The sequence below is a fragment of the Canis aureus genome, chromosome 37 (assembly GCF_053574225.1).
Source record: "Canis aureus isolate CA01 chromosome 37, VMU_Caureus_v.1.0, whole genome shotgun sequence".
NCBI classification, from domain to species: Eukaryota; Metazoa; Chordata; class Mammalia; order Carnivora; family Canidae; genus Canis; species Canis aureus.
In genome coordinates, this window is record NC_135647.1 from 25,378,982 (window position 1) to 25,405,667 (window position 26,686).

The following is a 26,686-nucleotide window of genomic DNA, read 5'->3' on the forward strand; positions in this document are numbered from 1 at the left end:
CATGCTGAGTCTATTTAAACTCATAAAGCTAATTATTTACTCTCATTTCCTAGAAATATTTCCCAAGGAACTAATGTATTAGAAAACCGAGTAAGATTCAGGTAACGATGTGATGTGAGACTACAGCACTCGGGTGAATGTGCTCAGGCAGTGCACAGGGTGTGTGTGTGTGAGAGAGAGAGAGAGAGAGAGAGAGAGACAGAGGCATCACAGGTCTGTGCATGTGTACATACAAGCACACTCGTGCCCATGTCGCTAAATGGCATCGAACCAGTCTATGTGCACGTGCAGGGGTGGAGAGAGTGAAGGAGCTCACGTCCAAGGCCGTTTTATTGATATGAAACTTTACTTAAGTAATTTTAATCATTCTCGTGGAGTAAGAGATTTATAACTTCAGAGCAGGAAACTCTCTGTCAGTTCAGGAAAAGAATAGAACAGGGAGCGGCCCGACAATCATACCTTTTCTTTGCCCTTCTAGGGCATGGGCTGAAGTTTGATTTGGTTAAGGAACACCCACAAGTAAATGGCAGGAGTTGGCTAAGTCAACACAATTTCATTTCCTCTCCTTATATAAACTCATTAACAAGAACACTGATTAGAGTTTTCGCTCACCAGCTGAACTTAGATTTCCTTTGGTTTCTGTTCTCCAACCAGACTTGATTTCAGGACAGCTCAGTGAACATTGTGCTGGGAGTCAGTCCCAGTTTAGAACCTTCTGAAAATATTCCACCTCTACCCCTTGGGACTCGCTTTGAACCTGTGTCCTTGAGACCAAAGACCTGGAGTCAGTCAGCAGCCCAGCTTCATCATCTTATGCAAAGCCCCCCAGTCACACCAACCTCCGTTTCCCCCAAACTTTTCATTTTTAAAAGGTTTATGTTCCATCCAGATTCTACTGTATGTCTGTGGATATTGCTAGGCTCGTAGTTCTTTTCTTCCCTAATAGCTTTATGATGTTTACTTAACCTTGCTTTGATACTGCTATTGACTTTGGAGTTATAATTACTACTACTAATCAAGAAAGCTTGATGATAGATTGAGGCAAATTGACCAACCACTATGTGGGAAACAATGCAATGCCAGTCATTAGAAACTAAATGGCACAGAACCATTTTAATTAGACATGACTAACATCAGCTGCCTCTATTCTCAGGGCGATTAAGGCGTGGAGTTCAAAAATACTAAATCACATTACCTTGTTTGATCTCCAGAAGGGAGGGGCTGTCAACTTGGTTTCTGGGATAGTTTTTCCCTCTCATTTTCAAATGAATTTGGCTTGCAGCTGGATGTTTTTTGCTTATTTGGAGAAGCCATTCTGTGAGGTTTATGATCAACAGTATGGGGGGGGGGTAAAAAGGACCATGTGCACGTTCAAAAGCATGGGATAGTTATTTGCTTTATGGTTAAAGGCTAAATCTTTCTTAATGAAAAATAAGCAGGAAGGAAACGGTGTTCCAGGCTTCTTATCCTTTCACAGACACAAAATGTGCTTTAATGAGGAGCCATGTGCATATTAAGTGTGATCCAAATGATGATTTTTTTTAACATGCTAATTTGTAACAAAGTCATTGCACTAAAATAAACCTCACCGTGAAGAGCCATACCGCAGAGAAACTCTGCTAAAATTTTTAAAGGAATCTAGAATTATTTTCTCCTATATCCCATCCCCGAGCAATTATATTCACAACTGGATATTTAGCTACCATCCCTATACAGATTTCTACCCAACTGAACATGGCACCCTTCTTCCCCCAGCTCGTCAGTTTCAACATCATATTGAACATCTTCATCTGGGTCCTTGCTTGTGCCCCAACCTCGGTGGCCAGAGCCAGTCACTGTGTTCCTGGCCCTTTCTGTTTATGGCATCTCCTTTTAGGTTATCCAGGATTGAAATGTCCATCAACTTTGACTCCTCTCTTTCCCATCTCCTACAGCTCATCACTGTGGTGATGTTTGAGTTTTATCTTGTCTGGTTTTTCCATTCCTATTGTTGCTCTCTGAGTTTGGGATGTGTCTCCCGAACTTTCTAAATACTGGAATTACTGACTAGGTTGTGTAGCTGTGTCCAGTTTCCCCATGTAATATGCTCCAAGCCCCCTCGGGGTGACCATAGTCAATAGCAATGTTAATTATGCTTCTCTGATGGTGAAGAGCTTCAGTACCCCCACTCCCCTGCAAGATAAGGTTTGAATAGAACAGGCCCCCACAAACATTCCGATCTCAAGTCCCTTTAACACCTCTGCACTTTTATATCAAGCTGGACTACAGCTTTGCCTCACCTTACAGCAGCACAGCCTGCAGAGGTTCCTAGTGCTCAGAGGTAAAGCTCCTCCCAGTTAAAAGCAGTATAAAAGCTTGCAGTTGGCTCCTTTCATTTTGGGCTAAAGAGAAATAAATAATGATTCCAGAGAGGAGTGAAAGCCATTAGGCAAAACCGTAACTGACAACAGTGAAGTGTGGAGGCATGCATTAACGGTGTTTCATCTTAAGCACCCCAAGTGTTGGGTTTTTGGGGGAAACCTCATACTATAAGAAGAGGCTAGAAAGGGATGGGGAGGCTCTAAAGCGGCCAAGTGTGAGAGATCTTCTGGACTGCAATCTTAGGCTTGCCAGAAAGGGCTAACATCTTGGCTATCACCTCATCAAACAAGCATCCTACTAGGAATGAGGCCTGGGTCTAATTCTGATGATCTGAGGGTCCCCGAAAGGCTACCTATCACTGGCTTTGAGTCAGACACATGTAGGTTCAAATTCCTGCAACCTAACACTTCTAATTCTCATTTTCCTCTTCTTAGAGCAGCCACCTACATCGTAGGGCTCTTATGTGATGACGTGAGATCAGGTATATAAAGGGCTTAGCCAGATACCCTGCCAATGGCAAGTGTTCAATGCAAAATACCTCATCTGAGGACATTGAGGAAAATGGCCAAGTCAGTTGCTCATCTTTAAATGAGTACAAAACTGGGAAGATCTATATTTGTGTTCTGGAGAACCTCAAGAATAATGTTATAACTGAAAGGAAGAAAAACCATGAACGGGTTCTACTTAGTGCAGGTGAGAAGCTAAGAAGGACGGAATTTGGAATAAGAACTATGCTCCAAACCTATTTCGCCACTTTCTAGCTTTGAGATTCAAACGTCAGCAAACTTTCCCACATCTCTGAAACTGCTTCCTCAAAAATATGATCCTTCATAATTTGTATGCATTTTTTAGCTCATTGTAAAACTAAAACAAAGTGCTTGAAAATTATACAGCAATTTACTAGTGGAAACAAAGGCAGAGTTGTTTTGAGTAAGTTGAGAAAGCCCTTAACTATAAGCAAACTTTAGATGAAAGAACAGTCTCAATATGGGAATTAAAGTACAAAAGAAAATCTGATAAAACAAATTTAGATAGAAGGTTCCCCCTGCTAAGGTAAAGCTTGTGATTAGAAGTCAAATTTTCCACCTGATGAAGAATCTCATCTCTAAAAAGTGTTTCATATATCAAATGCCTGAATATCTACATGTATCTTCATGTTTTACTCACTGTAGTGTGTGCGACTTAACAATTTATGGACTTTAAAGTCCTTGGAGAATCTCAGAGATTCAGGGCATTCAACTGAAATAATTATGAGTATGGACTGTGGAAGGAAAAAGGAAAGCCAATACTCGATTGCTCTCCTCCTCTCTGACAGACTTTCTTACAGCAGGGCTCCTCTCCTCCCCACAAGCCATGGTGAGTGGGGATGAACACCACCATCTTCAAGGGCAGGCGGCGACCAGTGATGCTGGGCCTCTTTGAGGTGGCACCCTGTATCCTTAGCTTCAGAATATTGTAGTCGTTTGGTTCTGGTTCTCTTTTTAGCAATTACCTTAATCAAATCTCCACTCCTTCTTACTGAATTTCTCTGATGAAATGGAAGGAAGCCCTTCTTCTGTTGGAACTTGGGGTGGCAGTTGTCTAGACCATGATAAAAGAGGACTACCTCATTATGGTTTTCTTTTAATTTGCAAATTATATCCACAAATGTGCATAAAGGAACAGATTAATGGTGCTGGAGCAGAGCCTTCTGAGCTAGAAGCAATCTTTAACCCTTGCCTGATGAAACCGTTCCCATTAATCTTGCAGAAGCTGGTGCGGGGAGCCGGTGGGGAGGCAGCTGCTGCCCAAGCCCAGATGTTGCCATGCTCTTCACTCAGCAGCCCCACACGTTGGTATTAATGTTCCCGCTTGTCCTGTCCTTGGCAGCCCAGAACTAGAGGTTCCAGATAGTTAACTGGATTGGCCACAAGGGCCCCATGAGGCAAAGCATCTGGGACCAGTGGATGGCAGAAGTTATAACCCACATGGGCTCACCTGGCACGGCCACCAGCTCCACTATGGAGATGATAACCGCAAATCCTGACCAAGGCTTTCTGTCTGAGTAACAGTAAGACTAAAGAAAAGTGCTCTCACACTAGCTGTGTTTGGTGGCAAGACTATTTCAATTTTACGTTTCTGTAATTTCTAAAGTAAGCATTCCAAAATCCTCATTGTAAGAAGAAATAATCTTTAGCAAAATCTTACCTCTTCTTTAGCATCTAGTTTATGCACTATCCCGTCCATGAAATCTTAATGGCTGCGTGAGTACAGTACTTTCAAGAGCACTTATGTAGTATATTATGCACTTTCATAAACACTTCTTTTTTAAAAATCTACTGTATTACTAAAAGAAGAAGGCCATGTATTATTTCTCCCATATTAATGACAGGACAACGAATCAGAGACATGATATCCACAGAAGAAGCTAGAATTCACATCTTCTGGCCATTAATCCACTGTCTGGCCAGGATAGATAATGCCTTTCTTGGTTTTCTTTGGCAAAATAAATCACTCTTTCCTCTATTCTTTGCTTGCAAAGAAGCAAGCAAAAATGAGTAAATGATTGGCTAAGTCCAGTTGTTTGAGAAAATTGTATGGGTGAGATAAATAATAACAAGTCTCAGGGATCCCTGGGTGGCGCAGTGGTTTGGCGCCTGCCTTTGGCCCAGGGCGTGATCCTGGAGACCCGGGATCGAGTCCCACATTGGGCTCCCGGTGCATGGGGCCTGCTTCTCCCTCTGCCTGTGTCTCTGCCTCTCTCTCTCTCTCTCTCTCTGTGACTATCATAAATAAATAAAAATTTTAAAAAAATTAAAAAAAAAAAAAACAAGTCTCAGAAAGATGACCCTTTTCCCAAGGGGCTCAGCAGCTGCCCAGAGCTCAGTGCTGGTGAGGCCCGAACTGCTCCGTGTACCACTGTAACTCCAGAACTGAGCAAGGCACCTGGCCCACAGTGGGACTTAAATAGACATTTTTTGAATGAATGAATGAATGAATGAATGATTTAGGAATAGAAAAAGTAAGTGTGTTTGTCTAAAATATGTAGACCTAACCAAGTTCTGGCTTAGTGTTTTTCACAAACATATTCTTATCTTCTGTGAGCTCTCCATGAGAATTTGTAACTCACTGCTTTCTTTCATAATCTGAAAAGTTTATTGCAAGCAATGTGAGTGACCTTTTCGAATGACCAACTCACCCCAATTTGCCTGGAACTCTTCCTGTTTTAGCACTGGAACTCCTTCATCCCTTGGAAATCCCTCAGGCCAGGGCAAACTGGGACGGTTGGTCATCGTATGTCTAGTTGACTTCCTTAGGACAAAATGTGTTAAGAATTCATGGCCTGAATTTGTCTCTATGTTTAAGATCCCATGATCGCCTAAAATGAACCTTTGAGTACAGTGCTTTTTCCAACCCTACGTCATCAGAACATCAAAATAGACCTGGTTTTGACAATTTCTTCCCCATTTACCCAGGGCTGAAGTTGGCATCTTAAGGACACTTAGAACTCTTCCAGACACTTCCGCAACATGACACACTCCCATTGTCAGTTGCGCCAGTCCCACCATCCATTATATCATTTTTTTTAAGTTTTTTTAAAGTTTTTATTTATTTATGATAGTCACACACAGAGACAGAGAGGCAGAGACATAGGCAGAGGGAGAAGCAGGCTCCATGCACCGGGAGCCCGACGTGGGATTCGATCCCGGGTCTCCAGGATCACACCCTGGGCCAAAGGCAGGCACCAAACTGCTGCGCCACCCAGGGATCCCCATTATATCATTCTTTCTAGAGGAATAATTTTGAGTCAGCAATGGTATCTGCTTTGGTGAGTAGAATACATCCACTCAGAATAGTGAGAAATCCTTTCTTTAGATTCTCTGCAGTTTAGGTAAAAAAAATTTTAAATCAATAACTATATGAAATTTCCATTATCCTGAAAGCTTCTTAATTTGTATTTTTTTCCTAGAGGAATGTAAAACATTTTTGCTTTTGCAGAATTGCATAATCAGTATACTTTGTGATATTTCCTTTCTTTTCTCTCTCTTTTTAAGGTTGGGGTGGGTGGGGAAAGGCATAAAGAAAAACAGAAATTTGCTTCAGAGAACATTCTTTCAGCAAGTGTTTCTCCGAAGCTTATCTCTTGCCTGTGACAATGGCCCTCTGATTTACTTCCTCTGCACCTGTAGCTCCATTGATACGGTTTTACAAGCAATAAAACCACTCATAACCATTAGTGATATTCCTACAGCAATGATCTAGGAGTTATAAATTCAGTTATAATCCTAAAACCAATTAGCAAGAGTAAGTATGCTGTTCCACGGCCAACCAGTTTATCTAGTTGAGCAAACTTTACCTTGAACATATAGTCCAACAAGGAATATGAATATCAGCAAGCACATTCTTACAGTGATTAGATCTGAGTCGCAGTTAGAAGGCATGCTAAGACATGCATTGGTTTTCCTATGGCTCTTTTCCAATTTTAAAGTGCATATGGAGCATTTGAGCAGAAGAATAATCTTGCTTGGCTGTAGGGATGTTTATCTACATTTGCTTTAGTTTTTCCACCAACCTGAATGATGATAACTTCTTTTTGGAAAGGGTTAGGAAATTCTGAAAGTCTACTATTGAATTCCCTAAATTGTACAGATTTCATGTTGTTGTGCATCATGTTATGACCATAAATATACAAAGTCCACAATGCCCAACTGTGGGGTCTCAGGATAACTTGCAGCTTCTCTTCTAAAAACTGGCTTTAATTTATAATTAAATTATAGGGAAGGAGCAGGTAGGAGAGAGAAGATAAGCAATGTAGATAATTGTCTTCATCTTGTCCAATTCCAAGTTAAATGGTGTTTTGCAAACCTATCTTTGTAGATTCTCAAATTTTCAACTGTATTCTGAACACTCAAAAATCCAAGACACTTACTTGGAGAAGAAGGGTGCTCTCAGGTTAGGGAAAGGCAAACTTCTTTAATTTCACACAATAGAAATTGCATTCTAAATCAAAGACAGAGGGAGATTCCTTTTCTCCCGAACTACTGTGTATAAACCAATTAAGATTAAGCTAGAAGCTTTATGCTTAGAACATTGTTACAGAGCAATATAGTTTAGCAAAGCATGTTGATAGCACCTGAATGTGGGCTTTCAGACCCACCGTAACTTGTGGCTTGTGCCAGAGAAAGTCAAAGAAATACAGCTATCCCTGAAGGGAGGGACGGAAGCTGAGGAGTCATTTGCTTCTTCAAGGGTGGTGTTGAAATAATGTTACAGAGAAGACCTCACAATGAATGAAGTGGGGAAAAGTGGGATTCCTTTATAGAGAATTGTTTAAATGAAAAAGTATTAACCATTGAGAAAATGTGCTTGAAAGGTTAAGAATTGATGCTTAGGATACTGAGAACAACTGCCTGTAAGTTTGGATGCTGAATGAAGACAGGTATCCCCTTTGAGTCTGCCTTGACTACTTAGCCACCACCAATGAACAGCCCTATCCACTGCAGGAACTAGGGATGTTGGAAGACTGAGAAGCAATAAAACTGCCCTATCAGCTACAGAAGCTGCTCGTCATGGAAGTTAACAATGATCACATCTTTGAATTGCCTGCTCGGCCAGCTCTGTGTGGTGGGTGCAGCTTCCATTCACACTCTGAATTCCCTGATTGCTGAGCATCTCCTCCAAGCCCACCAGGTCACAGTGAGCCCACATTATAGCTTCTGTCCCCAGAGACAGTTTGGGTGAGGGCCTCACTGACCTTAAAAAGACGATTGATACTTTGAGTGGTGTTTAATATGATCATAATATTAATTATATCACATAATAACTAATATGTCATAATATTTTTAACAGCAATTTAGAACTTTATAGGATTCTTCAACATCCCTTTTGAATAAACTATAGGAGGAAAGCCTCAGCTATCCAGAGATATTCCAGCAGAAAGTCCACGGGGCACCTGAATAGCCAGATTGGGAAGTGACAGTTTGGCTAGAGAAGGATCATGGACTCCTCACAGGAGCAAAGACTTTATGAAAATATCCTGCTTCCCACCCCTAGGAGAGGATTGGGGTGAATGGAAGGGTCAGGAGAAAGAAAGATCATCAAAGAAGAAAGCTAACTGAAAATTGGAAAAAGTGGACCCATCCCATTGTTTCCACTGATTCCATGTCATGAGAACAGACTCCTAAGGTCCCATTTCCTGTCTCTCCTGCACTTTTTCTCATGAGAATCCCATCTCAGACTGTGGGCCTATTAAAGTTTCTGACAGTCAAGGGTACCAGGCTATCAGCTGAGAATAAGATGCAGGGAAAAGATAATTTCACTGGCAATCAAATTATTAAAACAAAAAGACCAAACATTAGCCTTTAATTAAACTCTCAGGCTAACGAAATATTCATCTCCTGAAACATCGCATCTAGACCAGAAAAACAATGTAAAATGGGAATGACAATCTAATTTGTTGACATTAGAAGTTCAATTCAGTATGACACCTCTTCCTGGCTTGTCAGCACTAAAAGGCAAACACACAAAACATACTAAATATGAACCTCAGCAAAGGAAAAGCTACAACACCACTGAAGAAGATTACCTTCCTTGGGAAATTTTGAGGAGAAAACAATGGGTACTCATCTATTACGGGTTGTCTGGCCTCATTTTCCACAGAGAAGCTAGAGTTGAATTGAACAATCTCATAGGATGTCTCGCATAGAACAGTCTCATATTCTTTCCTCCTTTTTAGGACCCACCTCCCTTTTCCATCAGAGCTACAGAAAATAAGATCCAACTATTTGTCTCAGGCCCAAAGATCAAAAGGTCAATGCAGTGAGATTTTCACAGCAAGCAAAGAGACACGTTTTCCCACTGAAAATGTGGGGGTGTGAGACGTCCATGCCTCTCTGGTTTCCTCTGAAATTTAGCCAGATGGAAAAATAGATAGATGATAGATAAGGAGACAGAGAACGAGGGAGAGCGAGATGGGAGGTAGATTGAGCAGATAAAAGAGGAGAAGAGGGGGAAACTTAGAAAAATCCCTGAATAGTTTTAAGGTAGTCTGTACTGCTTTTTAGAGGTTTTTGTTTTGTTTATATTTAAGATGGAGTAAAAAAAATAGTAAAGACTGTGACTGAGCGAGCAACTTGTCACCAAGCCCTATGTTTCTCTTCTAGCTTGACTATTATAAGATTTCTCAGCAGGACAAAAAAAAAGGTGACATGACAAATCACCTTTCTATTTGATCACATTTCCTAAATGGGTATCAATCCTACATTCCTCATTACAGGGCCCAAAGGACTGCTGGAGCTCCTTGGAAAAACTGGTCACCATAATGGGAAGTCGTTTGCAGATCCCGACTCGGGCCATGCTCTACACACACACCTACACACTCATCAACCCTCTAAAAATAACAATGACCATCCTTCCTTCCAGCTGCAGGCTCAGGACAAGGACTTTCTCAAAAACAAAACAAAACAATACTTCCTGCTTGATGAGCACTAGACACAGATGGCCAAAGACTCCCTACACAGATGCTCTAAATCTCATATCCAATGTGACCAAGAGGACTTGAAAGAGGAAAAACAAGCTACGACTCACGCTTGTTAAATAATCGGAAACTAGGCAGTCATGGGCTGCTTTGGATGGGACCCTGGTCATTAGGGCTCCAAGAAACCAGTTCACTGATTACGCCTCTGTACCTGTGCTCTCTACAAAGCAGAAATAGTTTTCAGGGAGGCTTTGATTTGGAGTTGGGTGTTTCATCCTCATCCAGAGGGGTCTCACTGCAAACACAAGCGCCTTCCAAGCCCTGCCTTTTTTTTTTTTTTGCCATTAACTAGCTGAGCACTTGTTTTCTAGAAACAGCTTTCAATAACAAAGCAGCCTGAGTCTGCTGCTGATCCTTTGGCTAACACTGAGAGCACAGGACAGATAAGGCTTCCCTCTACAAACAAGAGTTCAACTGTAAATCCCCACGTGCAATTCTGCCCACAGTGTTACAACAGTCTACACACACACCCCAGCCATCACATCACACCTGCCTTCCACGGAGCCCTGATGAGAATACACAATGTCCTAGTGCCAGACTCAGACAACATTCCCTACCCCTTAGAGCTTCTCTCCCATTGGTCATTGTAGCCTTCAGCCTCAAGTAAAACCTCTGGAAACCAGGAATCTCCAGCTGTATCCACAAAACCTCTAGCCCTTCATCCCATTCTGCATAGGCCTTCCCCTGGGATTATATTAAAAATGAAATTAAGTTTTACAAGAGCAGATATTATGGTCCTATTTTCACTGTATACTGTCTAGGTACATAACGTAGACTTGATCACGTATCATATTTTTGTTCCTTTTGTAATAATTTGAAAAATCAAGCACTTGGTCTATATTATAACCTCAATTATAATATTAAAAATATTAAAATATATATACATAAAAATTAGATTAGACTTACATCATTTCAACTTGTAGTGCCTTTCCCAGAAACATAACCAGCCATAAGTTCCAGGAATACATTTTTGACCTGAGGGAAAAGGGGTTCAAGTCCAAAGAACTGGGTGCAAGCCCTTTTTCTACTACTTACTGGCTGAATTTCTTAGGGAAGTTGCTCAGCTTCTTCCTGTGCAAGCTACAGCTAATAATAATAACTACCTCACTTGCTTTTAGAGATCGACTGTGAAGATAGAAATAAAAGGACTTTATAAACGCTACACCAATGTTAGCCAAAAAGATAGCTTTGCTTGAGGACTAAGTAGTGGTCACATCCATACAAGCTAATTTTCATTCTCTATAGTATGTATTTTCTTCATATCTAAGAGGGAAAAAAAAATCTCCTTTTCACAAAAGTTGGTGAAAATCAATGGTGCATTAGTTTGCTAGTGCTGCCAAAGCAAGTGCCAAGGACCGGGTGGCCTAAACAATAGAAATTTATTTTCTTATGGTTCTGGAGGCTAGACGTCTGAGATCATGATGTTGGCAGGGTTGCTTCTCGAGGCCTTTCTCGTTGACTTGCAGATGACCTTCTCTCTGTGTCTTCATATGGTCCTCCCTCTGTATGTGTCTGTCCTAATTTCCTTTTCTTGTAAGAACATACATCATTTGGGATTAGGACCCACCCCAATGACCTCATTTTTCACTTTAATTACCTCTTTAAAGACCCTATCTCCAAATACTCACTTTTCGAGGTGCTGGGGGTGAGGACTTCCACATACGAGTTTGGAGGGTCACAATCCAGCCCGTAACAGATGGATAGGACAGAACCATTCCTCAAAAATTGTAACTCATTCATTTCTTTTTTTCACTTTTTAATTTCAGTAATCAAGTCCAGAAAAATTGACCTCTAATACAGTGGATCTAGAAAATTTGGGCTGGTCTAACTTGTTCTACTGCTTGGTTTATGGCCACAATTACCAAACATTGATAACTTGGATACCAGACATTGCAGAGAGAGAAAAGAAACCACACCCCAGAGTCGCAGGCACACCTGTGCCCCCTGCCCGAGAGCAGACCTATTTCTCTACCAGGAGAGCTCTTGACTGTCCAGAGCTGACAGGACTTTATGATTTTCTTTTCCTCCACAGGTTTTCCAAGTTTGCTATACCTTACTCTCATTGGTCAATCCAGAGAAGGAAAACTGACTTCCTGAATGCTTCTCACAAACAGTCTCCTAATAATGCAAGAAAGCTTTCTTCCTCCATTCCCAAGACCCTGGCCCCACTCTCCAAGGATCAGGTCAGACTATAACAATGTGTACCATAGCCAGCATTTTCCTGCATGATAATTTGGCAGAAATATTCTAACATGAATGCTCCTATGTTGTCATAAAAGTTTTTTTTTTTTTATAAAAGATTCCTTCAATGAAGGTGGGTCTAATATTTAGTGGGTAAACAGCTACCACTTTGCACCAATAATGTCGTAAAACATTCTATTTCCAAATAACCATAGCCATTTACCTCTAAGCTAAGAAATTTAAAAGTGCTTTCATATTCAATACCATATTTCAAGCATCTTAATATCAACTCTCCGGAGATAACTGTCCTTCAAGAGGTTTATTTAAGATGAAAAAGCTAAGCCCTGAAGGCACAAAAGAAAAAAAAACATATAAATGAGACTTGATTAAAATTTAAAATCTATGTGTTTCAAATATACCTACAAAGTGAAAGAATATATTTATAAATCAAGGGCACTTGTGGGACTTGCACCTAGAATATGTGAGAAACACTTACAACTCCACACAGGCGTATCTTAGCGATACTAAGGGTTCTGTTCCAGACTACCCCAATGAAGCAAATAACATAATAAAGCAAGTAAAATAACTTTCTGGTTTTTCGATGCATAGAAAAGTTCACTGACACTATCTTACAACCTATTAAGTGTGCAGTGAAATTATGCCTTTAAAGGCAATGTATGTACCTTAATTAAGATACTTTATTGCTAGAAATACCATCATTTAGGCTTTCAGCAAGTTGTAATCTTGTCTCCATGTTCCTGGCTGCTGACTGATAAGAGTGGTGGTTGCTGAAGGTTGGGGTGGCAGTGGCGATTTCTTAAAATAAAACATCAATGAAGTTTCCCATATCAAATGACTCCTCCTTTCATGAACAATTTCTCTGTAACATGTAATGTCATTTGATAACATTTCATCCACAGTAGAACCCCTTCCAAAATTGGAGCCAATCTTCTCAAACCCTGCACCTGCTTTCATTTCATCCATCTTCACAGCACCTTCACCAGGAGTAGGTGCCGTCTCACAAAAAATCTTTGCTCATCCATAAGCAGCAATTTCTCATCTGTTTTTTTTTTATCATAAGATTGCAGCAATTCCATCACATCTTCAGACTTCACTTTGAATTCTAGTTCTCCTGCTATGTCCACCACATTCACAGTTTTCCCCCAAGTCTTGAACCCTCAGAGTCATCCATGGGAGTTGGAATCAACCAGTCCCAAACTCTTGCTAATGTTGACATTTTGACCTCTTCACATGAGTCATGAACGTCCTTAATGGCGTGTGATGGTGAATCCTTTCCAGGAGGTTTTTAGTTGACTTTGCTCAGATCCGGCAGAGCCATCACTGTCTTTGGCAGCTACAGCCTCACAGAATGTATTTCTCAAATAATAAGACTTGAGGGCACCTGCGGGGCTCAAGTGGTTGAGCATCTGCCTTTGGCTCAGGTTGTGATCCTTGGGTCCTAGGATCGAGTCTCACATCGTGCTCCTCACAGGGAGCCTGCTTCTCCCTCTCCCTCTGCCTCTCTCTCTCTCTCTGTCTCTCATGAATAAATAAACACAATCTTTTAAAAATAATAAGACCTGAAAGTTGAAAGGACTCCTTGATCCGTGGGCTGCAGAATGGATGTCGTGGTGGCAGGCGTGAAAGCAATGTTAGTCTCATTGTACATGTCCATCAGAGCTCTTGGTGACCAGGTGCCTTGTCAATGAGCAGTAACGTGATGAAGGAAGTCTTTGTTTCTGAGCAGTAGGTCTCAACAGTGAGCTGAAAATATTCAGTAAGCCGAGTTATAAATAGATGTCGTCCAGGCTTTGTCCTTCCTTTTAGAAAGCGTAGGCTTAGCATAGTTAGCATCATTCTTAAGGGCCCTAGGAGATTGAGAATGGCAAATGCGCATTGGTTTCAACTTCAAGTCACCAGCTGCATTAGCCCCTAGGGAGAGTGTGAGCCTGTCCTTTGAAGCTTTGAAGGCTGGCATTGACTTCTCCTGTGTGGCCAGGAGAGTCCTAGATGGCATCTACTTCCAGTGGAAGGCTGTTTCATCTACACCGACAATCTGTTGTTCAGTGCAGCCACTCTCGTGAATCATCTTAGCTGGATCTTCTGGATGGTTTGCCGAAGCTTCTACATCAGCGCTTTCTGCTTCACCTTGCATTTGGATGTCATGGAGATGGCTTCTTGCCCTTAACCTCATGAACCAACCTCTGCTAGCTTCACACTCTTCTTCTGTAGCTTCTTCACCTCTCTCAGCCTTCATAGAATGAAGACGGTTAAGGCTTTGCTGTGGATTAGGCTTTGGCTTAAGGGAGTGTTGTGGTTTGTTTGATCTTCTATCCAGACCACTAATACTTTCTCCATATCAGCAATAAAGCTGCTTCACATTATCATCTGTGTTCACCAGAGTAGCACTTTTAATTTCCTTTAAGTATTTTTTCCTTTAAAAAAAAAAAAGAATTATTTTCCTTTGCATCACAATCTAATTGGGGAAAGAGACCAGCTTTCAGTTTACTTCAGCTTTTTGACATGCCCTCCTCACTAAAGTTAGTCATTTCTAGCTTTGATTTTAAGTGAGAGACATGACTCTTCCTGACACTTAACATTTATAGGCCATTATAGGGTTATTAATTGGCCAATTTTAATGTTGTTCTGTCTCAGGGAATAAGGAGGCCCGAGGAGAGGGAGAGAAATGGGAGAACAGACATCATTGGAGCACTCAGAACACCCAGGGTATTTATTAAGTTTGCCATCTTGTATGGGTGCTATTCATCATACCCTAAAACAATTACATTGGTAACATGAAAGATCACTGATCACAGATCATTACAGCAAATATACTGACATGTAATAGTTTAAAGTACTGAAGGAATTACCAAGTGTGATAGAGGAAACACACAAAGTGAGCAAATGCTTTTGGAAATACAGTCTAGATAGTCTTGTTAAATGCAGAGTTGCTACAAATCTTTTTTTTTTTTGTATTTAAATTCTAGTTATTTAATATAACATGTAGTGTAGTACTGGTTTCAGGAGTAGAATGTAGTGATTCATCACTTACATATAACTCCGAGTTATCATCACAGCAGGTTCCCTTCTTAATAATCATCATCCATTAAGCCCATCCCCTGCCCACTCCCCTCCATCAACCTTCAGTTTGTTCTTTTTCTTACGGTTTGGTTTTTTCTCTCTCTCTCTCTTTTTTTTTATTTCCTCTATATTCATCTGTTTTGTTTCTTAAATTCCACAGATGAGTGAAATCATATGGTATTTGTTTCTGACTGATTTATTTTGTTTACCGTAATACACTCTAGATCCATCTGGGTCATTGCAAATGGTAATTTTATTCTTTTAATAGCTGAGTGATATTCCAGTGTGTGTGTGTGTGTGTGTGTGTGTGTGTATCTACATCTTCTTTATCCATTCATCATTCAATGGCACTTGGCTCTTTCCATAATTTGATTATTGTTGACAACGCTGCTATAAACATCAGGGCATATGCCCTTTAAACTCTGCATGGTTTAATCCTTTGGGTAAATACCTAGTGTTGCAATTGCTGGGTCATAGCATCATTCTATTTTTAACTTTTTGAGGGAACTCTATACTGTTTTCCAGAGTGGTTACACCAGTTTACATTCCCACCAATGGTGTAAGAGAGTTCCCCTTTCCTCACATTCTCATCAACACCTGTTGTTTCCTGTGTTGTTAATTTTAGCCATTGTAACAGGTGTGAGATGATACCTCATCATGGTTTTTATTTATGTTTCCCTGATGGTGAGTGACGTTGAGGATCCTTTCATGTATCTGTTGACCATCTAGATGTCTTCTTTGGAAAAATGTCTATTCGTTCAATTCATGTCTTCTGCCCATTTCTTAACTGGGTTATTTGTGTTTTCTTGTGTTGAGTTTTATAACTTCTTTATAGACACTGGATACTAACCCTTTATCATAAACGTCATTTGGAAATATCTTTGGCCATTCTGTAAGCTGCATTTTAGTTTTGTTGATTGTTTCCTTTGCTGTGCTGAAGCTTATTATCTTAATGAAGTTCCAACAGTTCATTTTCCTTTTCTTTCTCAGATACAAACATTAAGTTATAAAAAATGAAGTAATATCTGTAAAGCACAATAAAATGAAGTATGCTGATAATAAAAAGATAAATAATCCAACTTAAAAATGACCAAAGCATATAAGTGGACAATTCTCTGATGTTATGCAAATAGCCAATAAACATAGTAAAAGATGTTCACCATAATTAGCCAAATCAAAACCATATGAGCTATCACTTTACACCCAATAGGATAACTATAATTGGAAAGACAATATCAAATGTTAGCAAGGATGTGGAAAAACTGGAACCTTTGTAGATTGCTCTTGGGACTGAAAAATGGTGGGTCTACTTTGAAAAATAATCTGGACAGTCCTCAAAAGGCTAAATATATAGTTACCATATAACTCCACAAAATTCATAGGTATATACCCCAGAATTTTGGAAATGAATGTTCATGGCAGCCTTATTCATAAAAGCTGATAAATGGAATCAATCCAGATGTCCACCACCCAATGAATGCTTAAGTAAAATGTGGTAAATCCATTACAATGTAATACTATTTAGCCATAAAAAGGAATAATGATACATGCTACAACATGGATTAACTTTGAAAATATTGTGCTAAGTGAAATAAGCCTGTCCCAAACACCCATTTGTATGATTCTATTTATATGAAATACCCAGAATACACAAATCTATATTCATGATCGTCAAGGGGCAGATGTGTGGGAGAAAATGATAGTGAATGCTAATGAGTACAGTGAGTTATTTTAGAGGGGAGTGATGAATATGTTCTAAAATCAATTGTGGGGCAGCCTGGGTGGCTCAGCGGTTTAGCACTGCCTTCAGCCCAGGACATGATCCTGGAGTCCTGGGATCGAGTCCCACATCAGGCTCCCTGCATGGAGCCTGCTTCTCTCTCTGCCTGTGTCTCTGCCACTCTCTCTCTGTGTCTCCCATGAATAAATAAATAAAATCTTTAAAAAAAAAATAAAATAAAAAATAAAAAAATAAAAAAAATAAAATCAATTGTGATGATGGCTGCACAACTCCATGAATACACTAAAAAGAATTGAATTGTACACTTCAAAAAAGTGAATAGAGGGCATATGAATTATATGTCAAAGAAAATGTTTTTAAAGACAGTACCAACTGTACCCTACCACACCTAACAAAATGTTAATTTATCATGTCACTGTATCTATTCCACAGTTTAAAAAAATATTGGTGATATATACTTTAGTCTTACTCGTGATTGTTAATGCTTTTTTAAAAAATTTGACTGGAAATATGACACACCTTTAGAAAATCTATGGCAGGGACTATATAAGAAAATCTCTTAGAATACCAAGTATGATTTGAGATCCAACCCATTCATTAAGAATGATGGATGTGGGCACACCCAAAGGGAAAGGTCAATGGTAAATACAAATAAATACAAAGAGAAACATTTAGACCTATTCTCCTTGGCGACACTGGCCATGCATTCTACGTGGAATTTCGTCCTAAGGATGTGGTTATAGACCGAAAAGATGAAATTTCAGTGCAATTGTTAGTGAACAACCTTTTCTATTTTATTAATCACTGTATTTCCAGGCAAACTAAATGCTCCATTGAATAAATGAATGGATGAATGGAAAGTTTATGTATTTTTTCCCAATTCTTTATTATGGTAGTATTTATGCTGAAATAGGGGACATGGCCAATTGAAAAATGGGCTTACTGCATGTTACGTAGTTTCACGATGACATTTTTCATCTTGATCCTACCCACAATGAACATTTTAACTCAAAACAAGAAGTTATTTATTACTAAATACATGGTGGGCATTATTCTCAATTTATAAACTCAAGTGTGCAAGAAACCACTTTAAAGTCATGTGAGTGAGCTGACATCAATTGGAAGCCCACATTCTAGAGAGGTGGGAATACATTTCACCAACTCAAGGTCTCCCCATAATCCCATAGGGATATATGAGAGATTACCAAGGGATGCTTGGCATCATGGTCCATCCATGCCAGGTTCTCCTCCTCCTCCTTTTCTTCTTCTTTCTTCTTCTTCTTCTTCTTCTTCTTCTTCTTCTTCTTCTTCTTCTTCTTCTTCTTCTTCTTCTTCTTCTTTCTCCTTCTCCTTCTCCTTCTTCTCCTTCTTCTTCTTCTTTTTCTTTTCTTCTTCTTTCTTCTTCTTCCTCTTCTTCTTTTTAAGATTTTACTTATTTATTTGACACAGAGAAAGAATGTGCTAGAGAGCACAAGCAGAGGAAGCAGCAGAGGCAGAGAGATGCCAGGCTCATGACCTGAGCTGAAGGCAGATGTTTAACTGACTGAGCCACCTAGGCACCCCCTTGCTGGGTCCTTCCGAGACACTCTCCTTACCTTTCTGGTAACTGATCTAGGTAGGTCATAAGTGTCTTCTCAGTCTTCCCTGATTATGACCTCTCCTCACATCTGCCTTCTAAGACATACCACTCTCAAGTGCCCAGGAAATGTTCCCTCACTCAAGGACAGACACATCTATAAGGATCTCCATCAGGTCTTCCTGGACAAAACAAGCGGTCTTCTCTTCTGTTTTTCCAATTCTGAGATCCTTTACCAGGACTTTCCTTATAACCCTCTATCACTACCCCTCCTACCTCTACTACCAGCAGTCCAGGAAGTAAGGAACAGAATATAGAGCCCCTGAGAAGGGATCCACTTCTCCTCTGGTCTTCTATCTCTCAAAGCTTAAGAAGTCCAGCTTGGAGCCTATCTATTAATCTTAGGCCAGAGTCCAGGAATTTGAAATTCAAGAGCCAAAAATTTAACTTGCTTATTATGTGTGATCCCCTTAACTAGGAGATTAAAAGCAGGGATCCCTGAGTGGCGCAGCGGTTTAGCGCCTGCCTTTGGCCCAGGGAGCGATCCTGGAGACCCAGGATCGAATCCCACATCAGGCTCCCGGTGCATGGAGCCTGCTTCTCCCTCTGCCTGTGTCTCTGCCTCTCTCTCTCTGTGTGTGACTATCATAAATAAATAAAAATTAAAAAAAAAAAAAGCAGAGTGCGTAAGGTACCTAGTAATGGAAAAGTAGAAGTCACCAAAAACACTGAGAAAGAAACCCTCTACTGGTTCAAGTTCTGTTGATTCCACAGTAGGATTTTTCAAAAGTAAGAAGTGTGAAATGAAGTAAAGAAGTGAAGCTCCTGCTCAAACACAACTGCAGCCACAAACCCCTGAGCACTATAGCACAGCCTGGGGTGTGTGAAAGATGAAATGAAACAGAGGAGAGTAGGAAAAATAGCTAGTCTTTCTCAAAGTTTTAAGGTGATATTATTTCAACCTTTTGTTTTCATACATTCTATCCCAACCTTTTCTCAGGATGTCAGTCTTCACCCAGACAGCAGATTTCAATTCAGGAGATAAGGGAGAGTGTGGCTCTGGTTTTCTCTTTGTGGGCCAAACTAGATCTAGAGGCCATCACTCCTGGAGGTCTCCTGGGAACACACTTCTGGGGCCATTCCTGAGTTGGCCAACCTCAGATCCTTTCCTTAATGACTTCTGAGTGACCAAAGGGTCACCTTGCAGGAAGGGCTGATCTTGGTCTTCACAAAGTTTAGGTCCCCTGGTGCATGAGGAGTGGTCCAGGTATAGACCTCCATGGAGGTCCAGAGACCTCTGTCTAACGTGTCTCTACCTCATGTCCAATTTACTTACTCTCCAGGCTTCAGTTTGTCATATCACCTCTTGCTGGATGTGAAGGTCTCTGGGTGTTGGACAACCCCTTAGGCTTGCCCTGTTGGGACTAAACTAAGATTGTTTCTTTGAAGTCTCTGACTCCTTCATGTGCCAGTGAGCAACTGGAGCTTAAGAATTGCTTTAAGCATTGCTCCGTCTCCGGTATTTAGTACAATGCTCGGCATATAGAAGATGCTTAAAACAGAGGCCTACATTCCCACTCACTTCACTGTCTGCAGCGCTCTCATCAAAACCTGGTAAATTAGAGCCAAAACGCTAAAGTACCAAGGCAAGTAGCTAACACTCCTTTCTAAACATGTGGTTTTAGAACAGGGCCACTTAACAAGGTTGGAACTACTAGCAGTAAAATCCTAGAGAAAATATAGAACTGGCCCCAAACATGTTCCATTGGCATTTGGCTACTACACACAATCTTGTAAACAGCAACAAGTGGTGTGCAAATAAGAAATTTCACTTATGCTCTCCCACAAAGAAACTCAATAAATACATGAGCTCTTTCCCTGCTATTTTCCCATTAGCTGTGTTTTCTCTTAAAGAGCAAAAAAATAAATGTTTCTAGGCACTGGAATGACTTTGAAAATAAAATAAAAGCTAGGTTGTGCTATGCAAGATATAAACTGTTACTGAAAGCTCAGACAATCTCGTATGTTCTTGACAAGACCTTATCTTGAGGATTTTTTTTTTTCCTAAAAAAGTTCAGGAAAACATAGAAGTTCAATAAATGATGTCTTAGAATTACAAATGCTTACTCAACAAGGTTCCAGGTTACTTCTAATACTCTGAAAGTGTTCTGAGCTTTACTTACATGTCCTCTCAATTAACATTTTATTGAACTTGTGTACAGTGAATATATTTACAGATATGATTTCTATTTCTAGAATTAAATAAATTGATCCTACAGATTCATAAGAGAGGGTGGGGAAAGGAAAGATACAGCTGTAGAGGATTCCCAACTTGTACATAAAAGTAGATACCTCACTACATTTTACCTGGAAATAATTTTGAATGCTCCACTGGAAATAAAGGAATTTTACTAATTTTGATTATCTTTTAAATAACCTTACAATTTAATTTACATTTGCCACTTTACCACACTTCTCTCTGACTACAAATATTTGTGTATGTTCCGAAATACATACATGGATCACCTTTTAAATTGTAAGATAAAATGTCATCTTATGTTATTTAAATAAAATGAATTAGCATTTAATATTCTGTGAACTTGAAATTTTATTTATTTTGTTTGCAATGAGAGACCTTTAATTGGATCTTGGATTTTTTTAAGTTTTTATTTTAATTCCAGTTAGTTAATGTACAGTGTTATATTGATTTCAGATGTACAATAAGATATACTTCCAAAATAATAACACAAATTAGTTACCACTAGATATAGAAGTGATATGAAGGGATTGTACTGAAGTAGGGGGGAAGCTAGTTATGGACAATTATTTCTCTTCTTGGATATGACTGCATTAACTCTCCAAGGTAAAAAGAGACCTTTTCCTGTACCCTCCCTTATGCGAACTATCTGCTAAAGACACTTTTGAAAGGTATTTGCAGTTTTTAATATGGTTTTACAACCATCGTGTTCTTCTGATCCCATGAGCAAAATCCTATTTTAACATATCCAAAGGACCATCCAAATTATTTCATGGTACTAGAACATTCCGATTTATTTAAATATTACTTTGAATAAGTAGACGACTGCCTGAAGCAAAGACTGATAATAGGAGAGTTCAATACCAAGTTGCTTACTATAATGAGATTTAATCTGTAACCAGACTCAGTTAATTGAGAGCCATTGCCAGCTGTCGCTTATCCAAGATGCATGGCATGCTAGTCTCCCTGCCATTAACATCCCCTTTTAATAAAGTGGCTGCTTTCCAACTACACACTGCACTGTCAGAAGTTCTGTTTCCAGATACAGAAATAGTAGGACACAGGAAGAAATGTGCTCCACATGTGGGCTCTCTTCCTGCTCCTCTTGGAGACTTGCTCTCTTCCTTCTTTTCTTCTCTTCCGCCCTCAGCGGTGGCATTCAGGGCGCTGAGCCTCGCTGAGGGATCCATCCAGGTGGCCTCGGAGGCCCACGACCCATCTCTCATAGGCGAGGCCTGCCTCAACCACTCAGACAGCGGCTGGTCCCTGAGCCCAGCCTTCGACTATTGAACCGGGCGACCTAGAGAGACTGTGACATTCGGAGGGAGGCCAGCATAGTGCGAGAGGATTACGAGGCTGGCGTGGGCTCAGTCTGCACAGTGAGCAGCGTGAGCAGAGTCACAGAGGAGCAGCAACAGAAATGCAGACCACGCTTCGGCCAAACACAGGGAGAACAGAGGAGCTCCACGGGGACAGAGGAAAGTAGCTAAAGGAAGGTGTGCAAACCTGGGAAGGCCTACTAGGGAACCCCTACTAGGGGTTCTACTGGGGGTGCCCCAGCCACATCTGCCCTCGGTTGCCTTTTCTGTGTTTTCCCAACCTCATGATGTGGTCCTCAAGCCCATGTGGACACTGGGATCCCAAAGGCTGCATTAGAATGTGCTTGGCAGAAGAACCAAGAAACAAAAAAATGAAAAAAAAGAGTGTGCTTGGCTCTGGGTGATAGAACTGGCTCAGTATTCCCTGGGGTCTCCTTGGCCCTGCTGCCTGGCTTCCCCAAAGTGTGTCCCGTAGAGCACCAGCCATAAATTCACCCATGTGATTCTCTCTCTCTTCCTCTTCCTCACACACGTACACACATGCTCGTACACACAGATCCCACATTCTATGGTTAAAAATGTTTGTAAAGTGCCACATATTCTGAGAGTTGCAAGGCACATTGGTATAGAATCTTACCAAAGGCTTCCACCAATCCCACAGCAATGAACTTGCTCATTTACTTCAACCCCATGTTTCCTCAATTTGTTTTCTCCACAGAACCTTTTTTGGTGGAATATCTACTCTTAGACCATTTGTGATGCATGGAACACACTCTAGAGATTGCTGATGTGATGACAATGTCCCTCCTCTACTGTTGAAACCATGAAACAATCTCATGGTATAGGTCTTAAGCCAAGTAGAATGGATGAAGACAAGCCAGGAGAGAGAGTCCAGAGAACTAGAGGAGCCCTGTCCTGCCATATTACAACTCAATAACATTTGTGATGCATCCCCAAAACTGTCCTCCAGCTCTTGCATCCCCATAAAGTAGCTTTGCTTTTACCCCAAAACCAATCTGGACATAGACCGGAGAGCCTTGAGGCTTTCCAAAGCCCTAAGATTTCATTAAAAAGCCAGAGAAAGATTTGCATGCTCCACTCAAAACCCAATACCCACAAATTCCTATGCTAACTTTAAGATGATTCCTCTCCCCTTTTCCTACCCCAGAACTGACATCCCCAGGTACCTCTTCCATTTTATGCACAGCAGTTCATCTCTGACTTAGTCTAATGCTCAACAAATCAAAATTCCCTCTCATCACTCATCTCCACCCTTAGAAGACAATTTAGAGACTATCTTTTGTCCTTGAATATGCCGTTAGGGGTCTTACCCTCAATTTGCTAAAATATTTCCTCTAAAAAAGTGCAATCCTTTCCCTGAGAGGCATTATCATTATTTTTATTTTCTCCATCATTAGCATCTGGAAGTAGCCTTTGCCAGGCCTCCAGGAGGTGCCATGCCTCAGTACTTTGTACACAATGGCACTTAGGTTTTACTTAATAGGATTTTCTGGTTGTACTTCTGTATCCATTCTCCCCTCCTCACAAAATAATAGACTTTCGGGTTGAGCACACAGTCACCTACATAAAAGACTATTTATCTAAACCTTTTTGTCCTTCTAAACTCCACTCAACGTACAGTCTCTGATCATATACTCTGTGCTAGGTGATGGGGCCACAGCGCTGACTATGACACAGCCCCTACTATGACACAGCCCCTACTCAAAAACAGCTATTTCTATATAATGTAATAAAGATGATGACAGAGTCATGAAGACTCAGCCCTGGGAACACAGGGCAAGAAATGCAGGAAAGCAGGGCGGAGCCTTGGAGCACAGAAGGCCTAAACCACTTTGCAAGGATAAAAAGAGTCAGCCAGACAAAGAAATGCGGAGGTGAGCTCGGAAAATTTGCAAAATGAGCAAAGGGCAAAGTCACAGAGGAGTGAAAAATCACAGGCACACTAGGGGTGGCAAGAAGCCTTGTGCTCAAGCCACGTAGAGATGGAGAGAAGAAGAAGCTGGGAGAGAAAGACATGGCCGAGTTATGAGGCTGCCCACACCGTGCCCTGCAGTTTGCCTTTTATTCTGAAGGACTGGGGCCCATAGAAGATCCAACCCTTACAAAATAAGCTATCATTACCAAATTATAAAGCAATCAAGCAGCGAATGCCAGTTGAGATCACCAAGAAGCCCCATTCTCTCACTTTAAAAATTTAAAATTATAGCCTTGGGAGGGAAAGGCCACAAGCCAGGACAGAGTTAGGACGGGAGTCCCAAGGCCCTCTCTAGCACAGGGTTCTTCTACTGCACTCCACTGCCTTCTCCATTTCTAGCAAGTCTGAAAGTTACCCCTTGAAAACTGACTGCCCTGCCAAGGACTTTTTACTGACCCTACTCCTCAGCAACATACAGGCTTTGCAAGCCAGGCTTTTCCACCAAAGCCACAGAAAGAATATTTCTCCTTCACTCTTGATCTTGTGACAATTCTTCCAGAGTGCACGTCTATTCTAGGCCAAAGAGTATTTGAATTGCAATTAGCCAGGAATGCAATATAATGCAAATGAATTCAAAGAACTTCCAAAAGACAACTTAGGAAAGAAAAAGAAGAGGAAGTACAGGATAAACTTCACTCTGGTTACTCATCAGAACGATGTCTGAAAAGTAGGGGGAAAAGATCTTTTAGGTCTTTTAAAAATCAAGAAACTATTGCTATATGTTTATTCCTTCACTAGTTCACAAAAAATTAATTGATCATCTGTTACGCGCCAGGCTATGAGCTATGTACTGACAAAACGTATGATGGAGCAAAAATAAAGATGAATTAGACTTGGCCAAAAAATTTGAGGAGGAATTCAGGGAGACATAATCCATCTAGAAAAAGATTAAAACAAATTACACATGATGGCATTTAACCTGCATTTAACCTGGCACAATGACTTTACCCAGATTAGGAGATAAAACGATGGCAAAAAGCACAGACAAGTGAGCATCTGACAGGGAAGGCTATGGAATAGGCACCATAGAAACCTAGAAACCCTCTAGGAGTTAAAGGCTTCTTGGGAATTGAGTCTGAGCTGAAAGCTGTTCTTTTTAATTAAGAGTTTACCTCATGTCTTTAGTGAGAATGCTATAACTTGCAAAGCACAATACAACTCTCTGTTCTTTTTTGCAATTTAAGGGATGCCATGATTTTTCCTAATTCCTTTAATATTCTTGCTTCCAAGAAAAAAAAAAAAGATCAACTGAGCCGGTGATGAAAATTGTACTTTCCTGATGTGCGCCCAGGACATAGGACCACCCTAGACGTTTTATGACACATGAGCCTGTCAGACACTGACCACTTGGGGGAAGTGCAGGGATCTACCAAATGCCCCTCACGTAGGAGAAGGTTTCCGTTTACATCAGTCTCAACTAGAAGAGGCTCTAAGCAGAGAAGTAGCCTATTTTATTCAGTTCTGTTATCAAGTTCCAAAGCCAGTTCTGGGCACAAAGCAAGTATTATGTAACTATTAGTTAAGTGAATGAATGAATGAATGAATGAATGAATGACAGTGATGCTGGACTTTGCATTGAGCTGGCGTTCTCACGTGTACATTTCATAGTCTTCATCATCTGACTTCCCAGCATATTGAATTTTGAGGTTTAGGCTTCACTAGCACAATGACCATATTTTTTAATTTTTATCATCCGAAGACATCAACCTGAAGAAAAACTGCAGCAATGGTGCAATCAGCCTAAATATCTGACCACATTTTAAGGTAATTGATCTAAGAGGGATAGAATACCTTACACAGGCTCTGTGCATTTTGTGGCAATATTATCATTTTTTCTATAAGGCTCCTGTTGGCATTTTCACCTGTGGAAATAAGAAATTTCTCTACCCTTCTATTTTTTTAAATAAATTTTTAAAAAGCTAGAATTTGATTGGCATTTTTCCAGAGGGCTAGCAAGCTTCCAGTTTTCAACCCCATGCTTTTCTGCAGCTAAAAGATTTTTAGAATTTCTGACTCAGCGGCCACCTACCTCTTCACTTTTTAGTCTTTACGCACTGATATTTACTACAACAATTTCTGATTTCCAAAGAGATCAGAAAAACAGACATCTGCTACTCAATAGGCACAGCTATGGTTGAAGCCTGACACACGCTGTTGACAGACATCCTAGATGCCTGGCTGGCCGGCGCCATAAGTGGGTAGTAAGTACCAAGACAGGGAGGTCCTCTCACTGGCTCCTGACACCAGCAATTGGACTCCTATGGCCTTGGGACTAGATTATGAAACGGCTTGACAGATGAATCAAACTACCATGGAAAGGAAATAATTCTTGTTTCTATTCCATAGAGTAGACTTTAAACTTTTTTTAACATTTTATTTATTTATCCACAGAGAGAGGCAGAGACACAGGCAGAGGGAGAAGCAGGCTCCCCGCAGGGAGCCAGATGTGGGACTCGATCTCGGGTCTCCAGGATCACACCCTAAGCCAAAGGCAGAGGCTCAACCTCTGAGCCATCCAGGTGTTCCAAGTAGACTTTAATTTGAATTCCAATCTGTAAAACTCTTTAGATTCAGAAACTGAAAGGCCCCTGGTTCAGTTTTCCTCTTTGCAAAGAGCCACAATCTGTGCAAAAGCTTCTTATCTTGATGAAGTCCCAA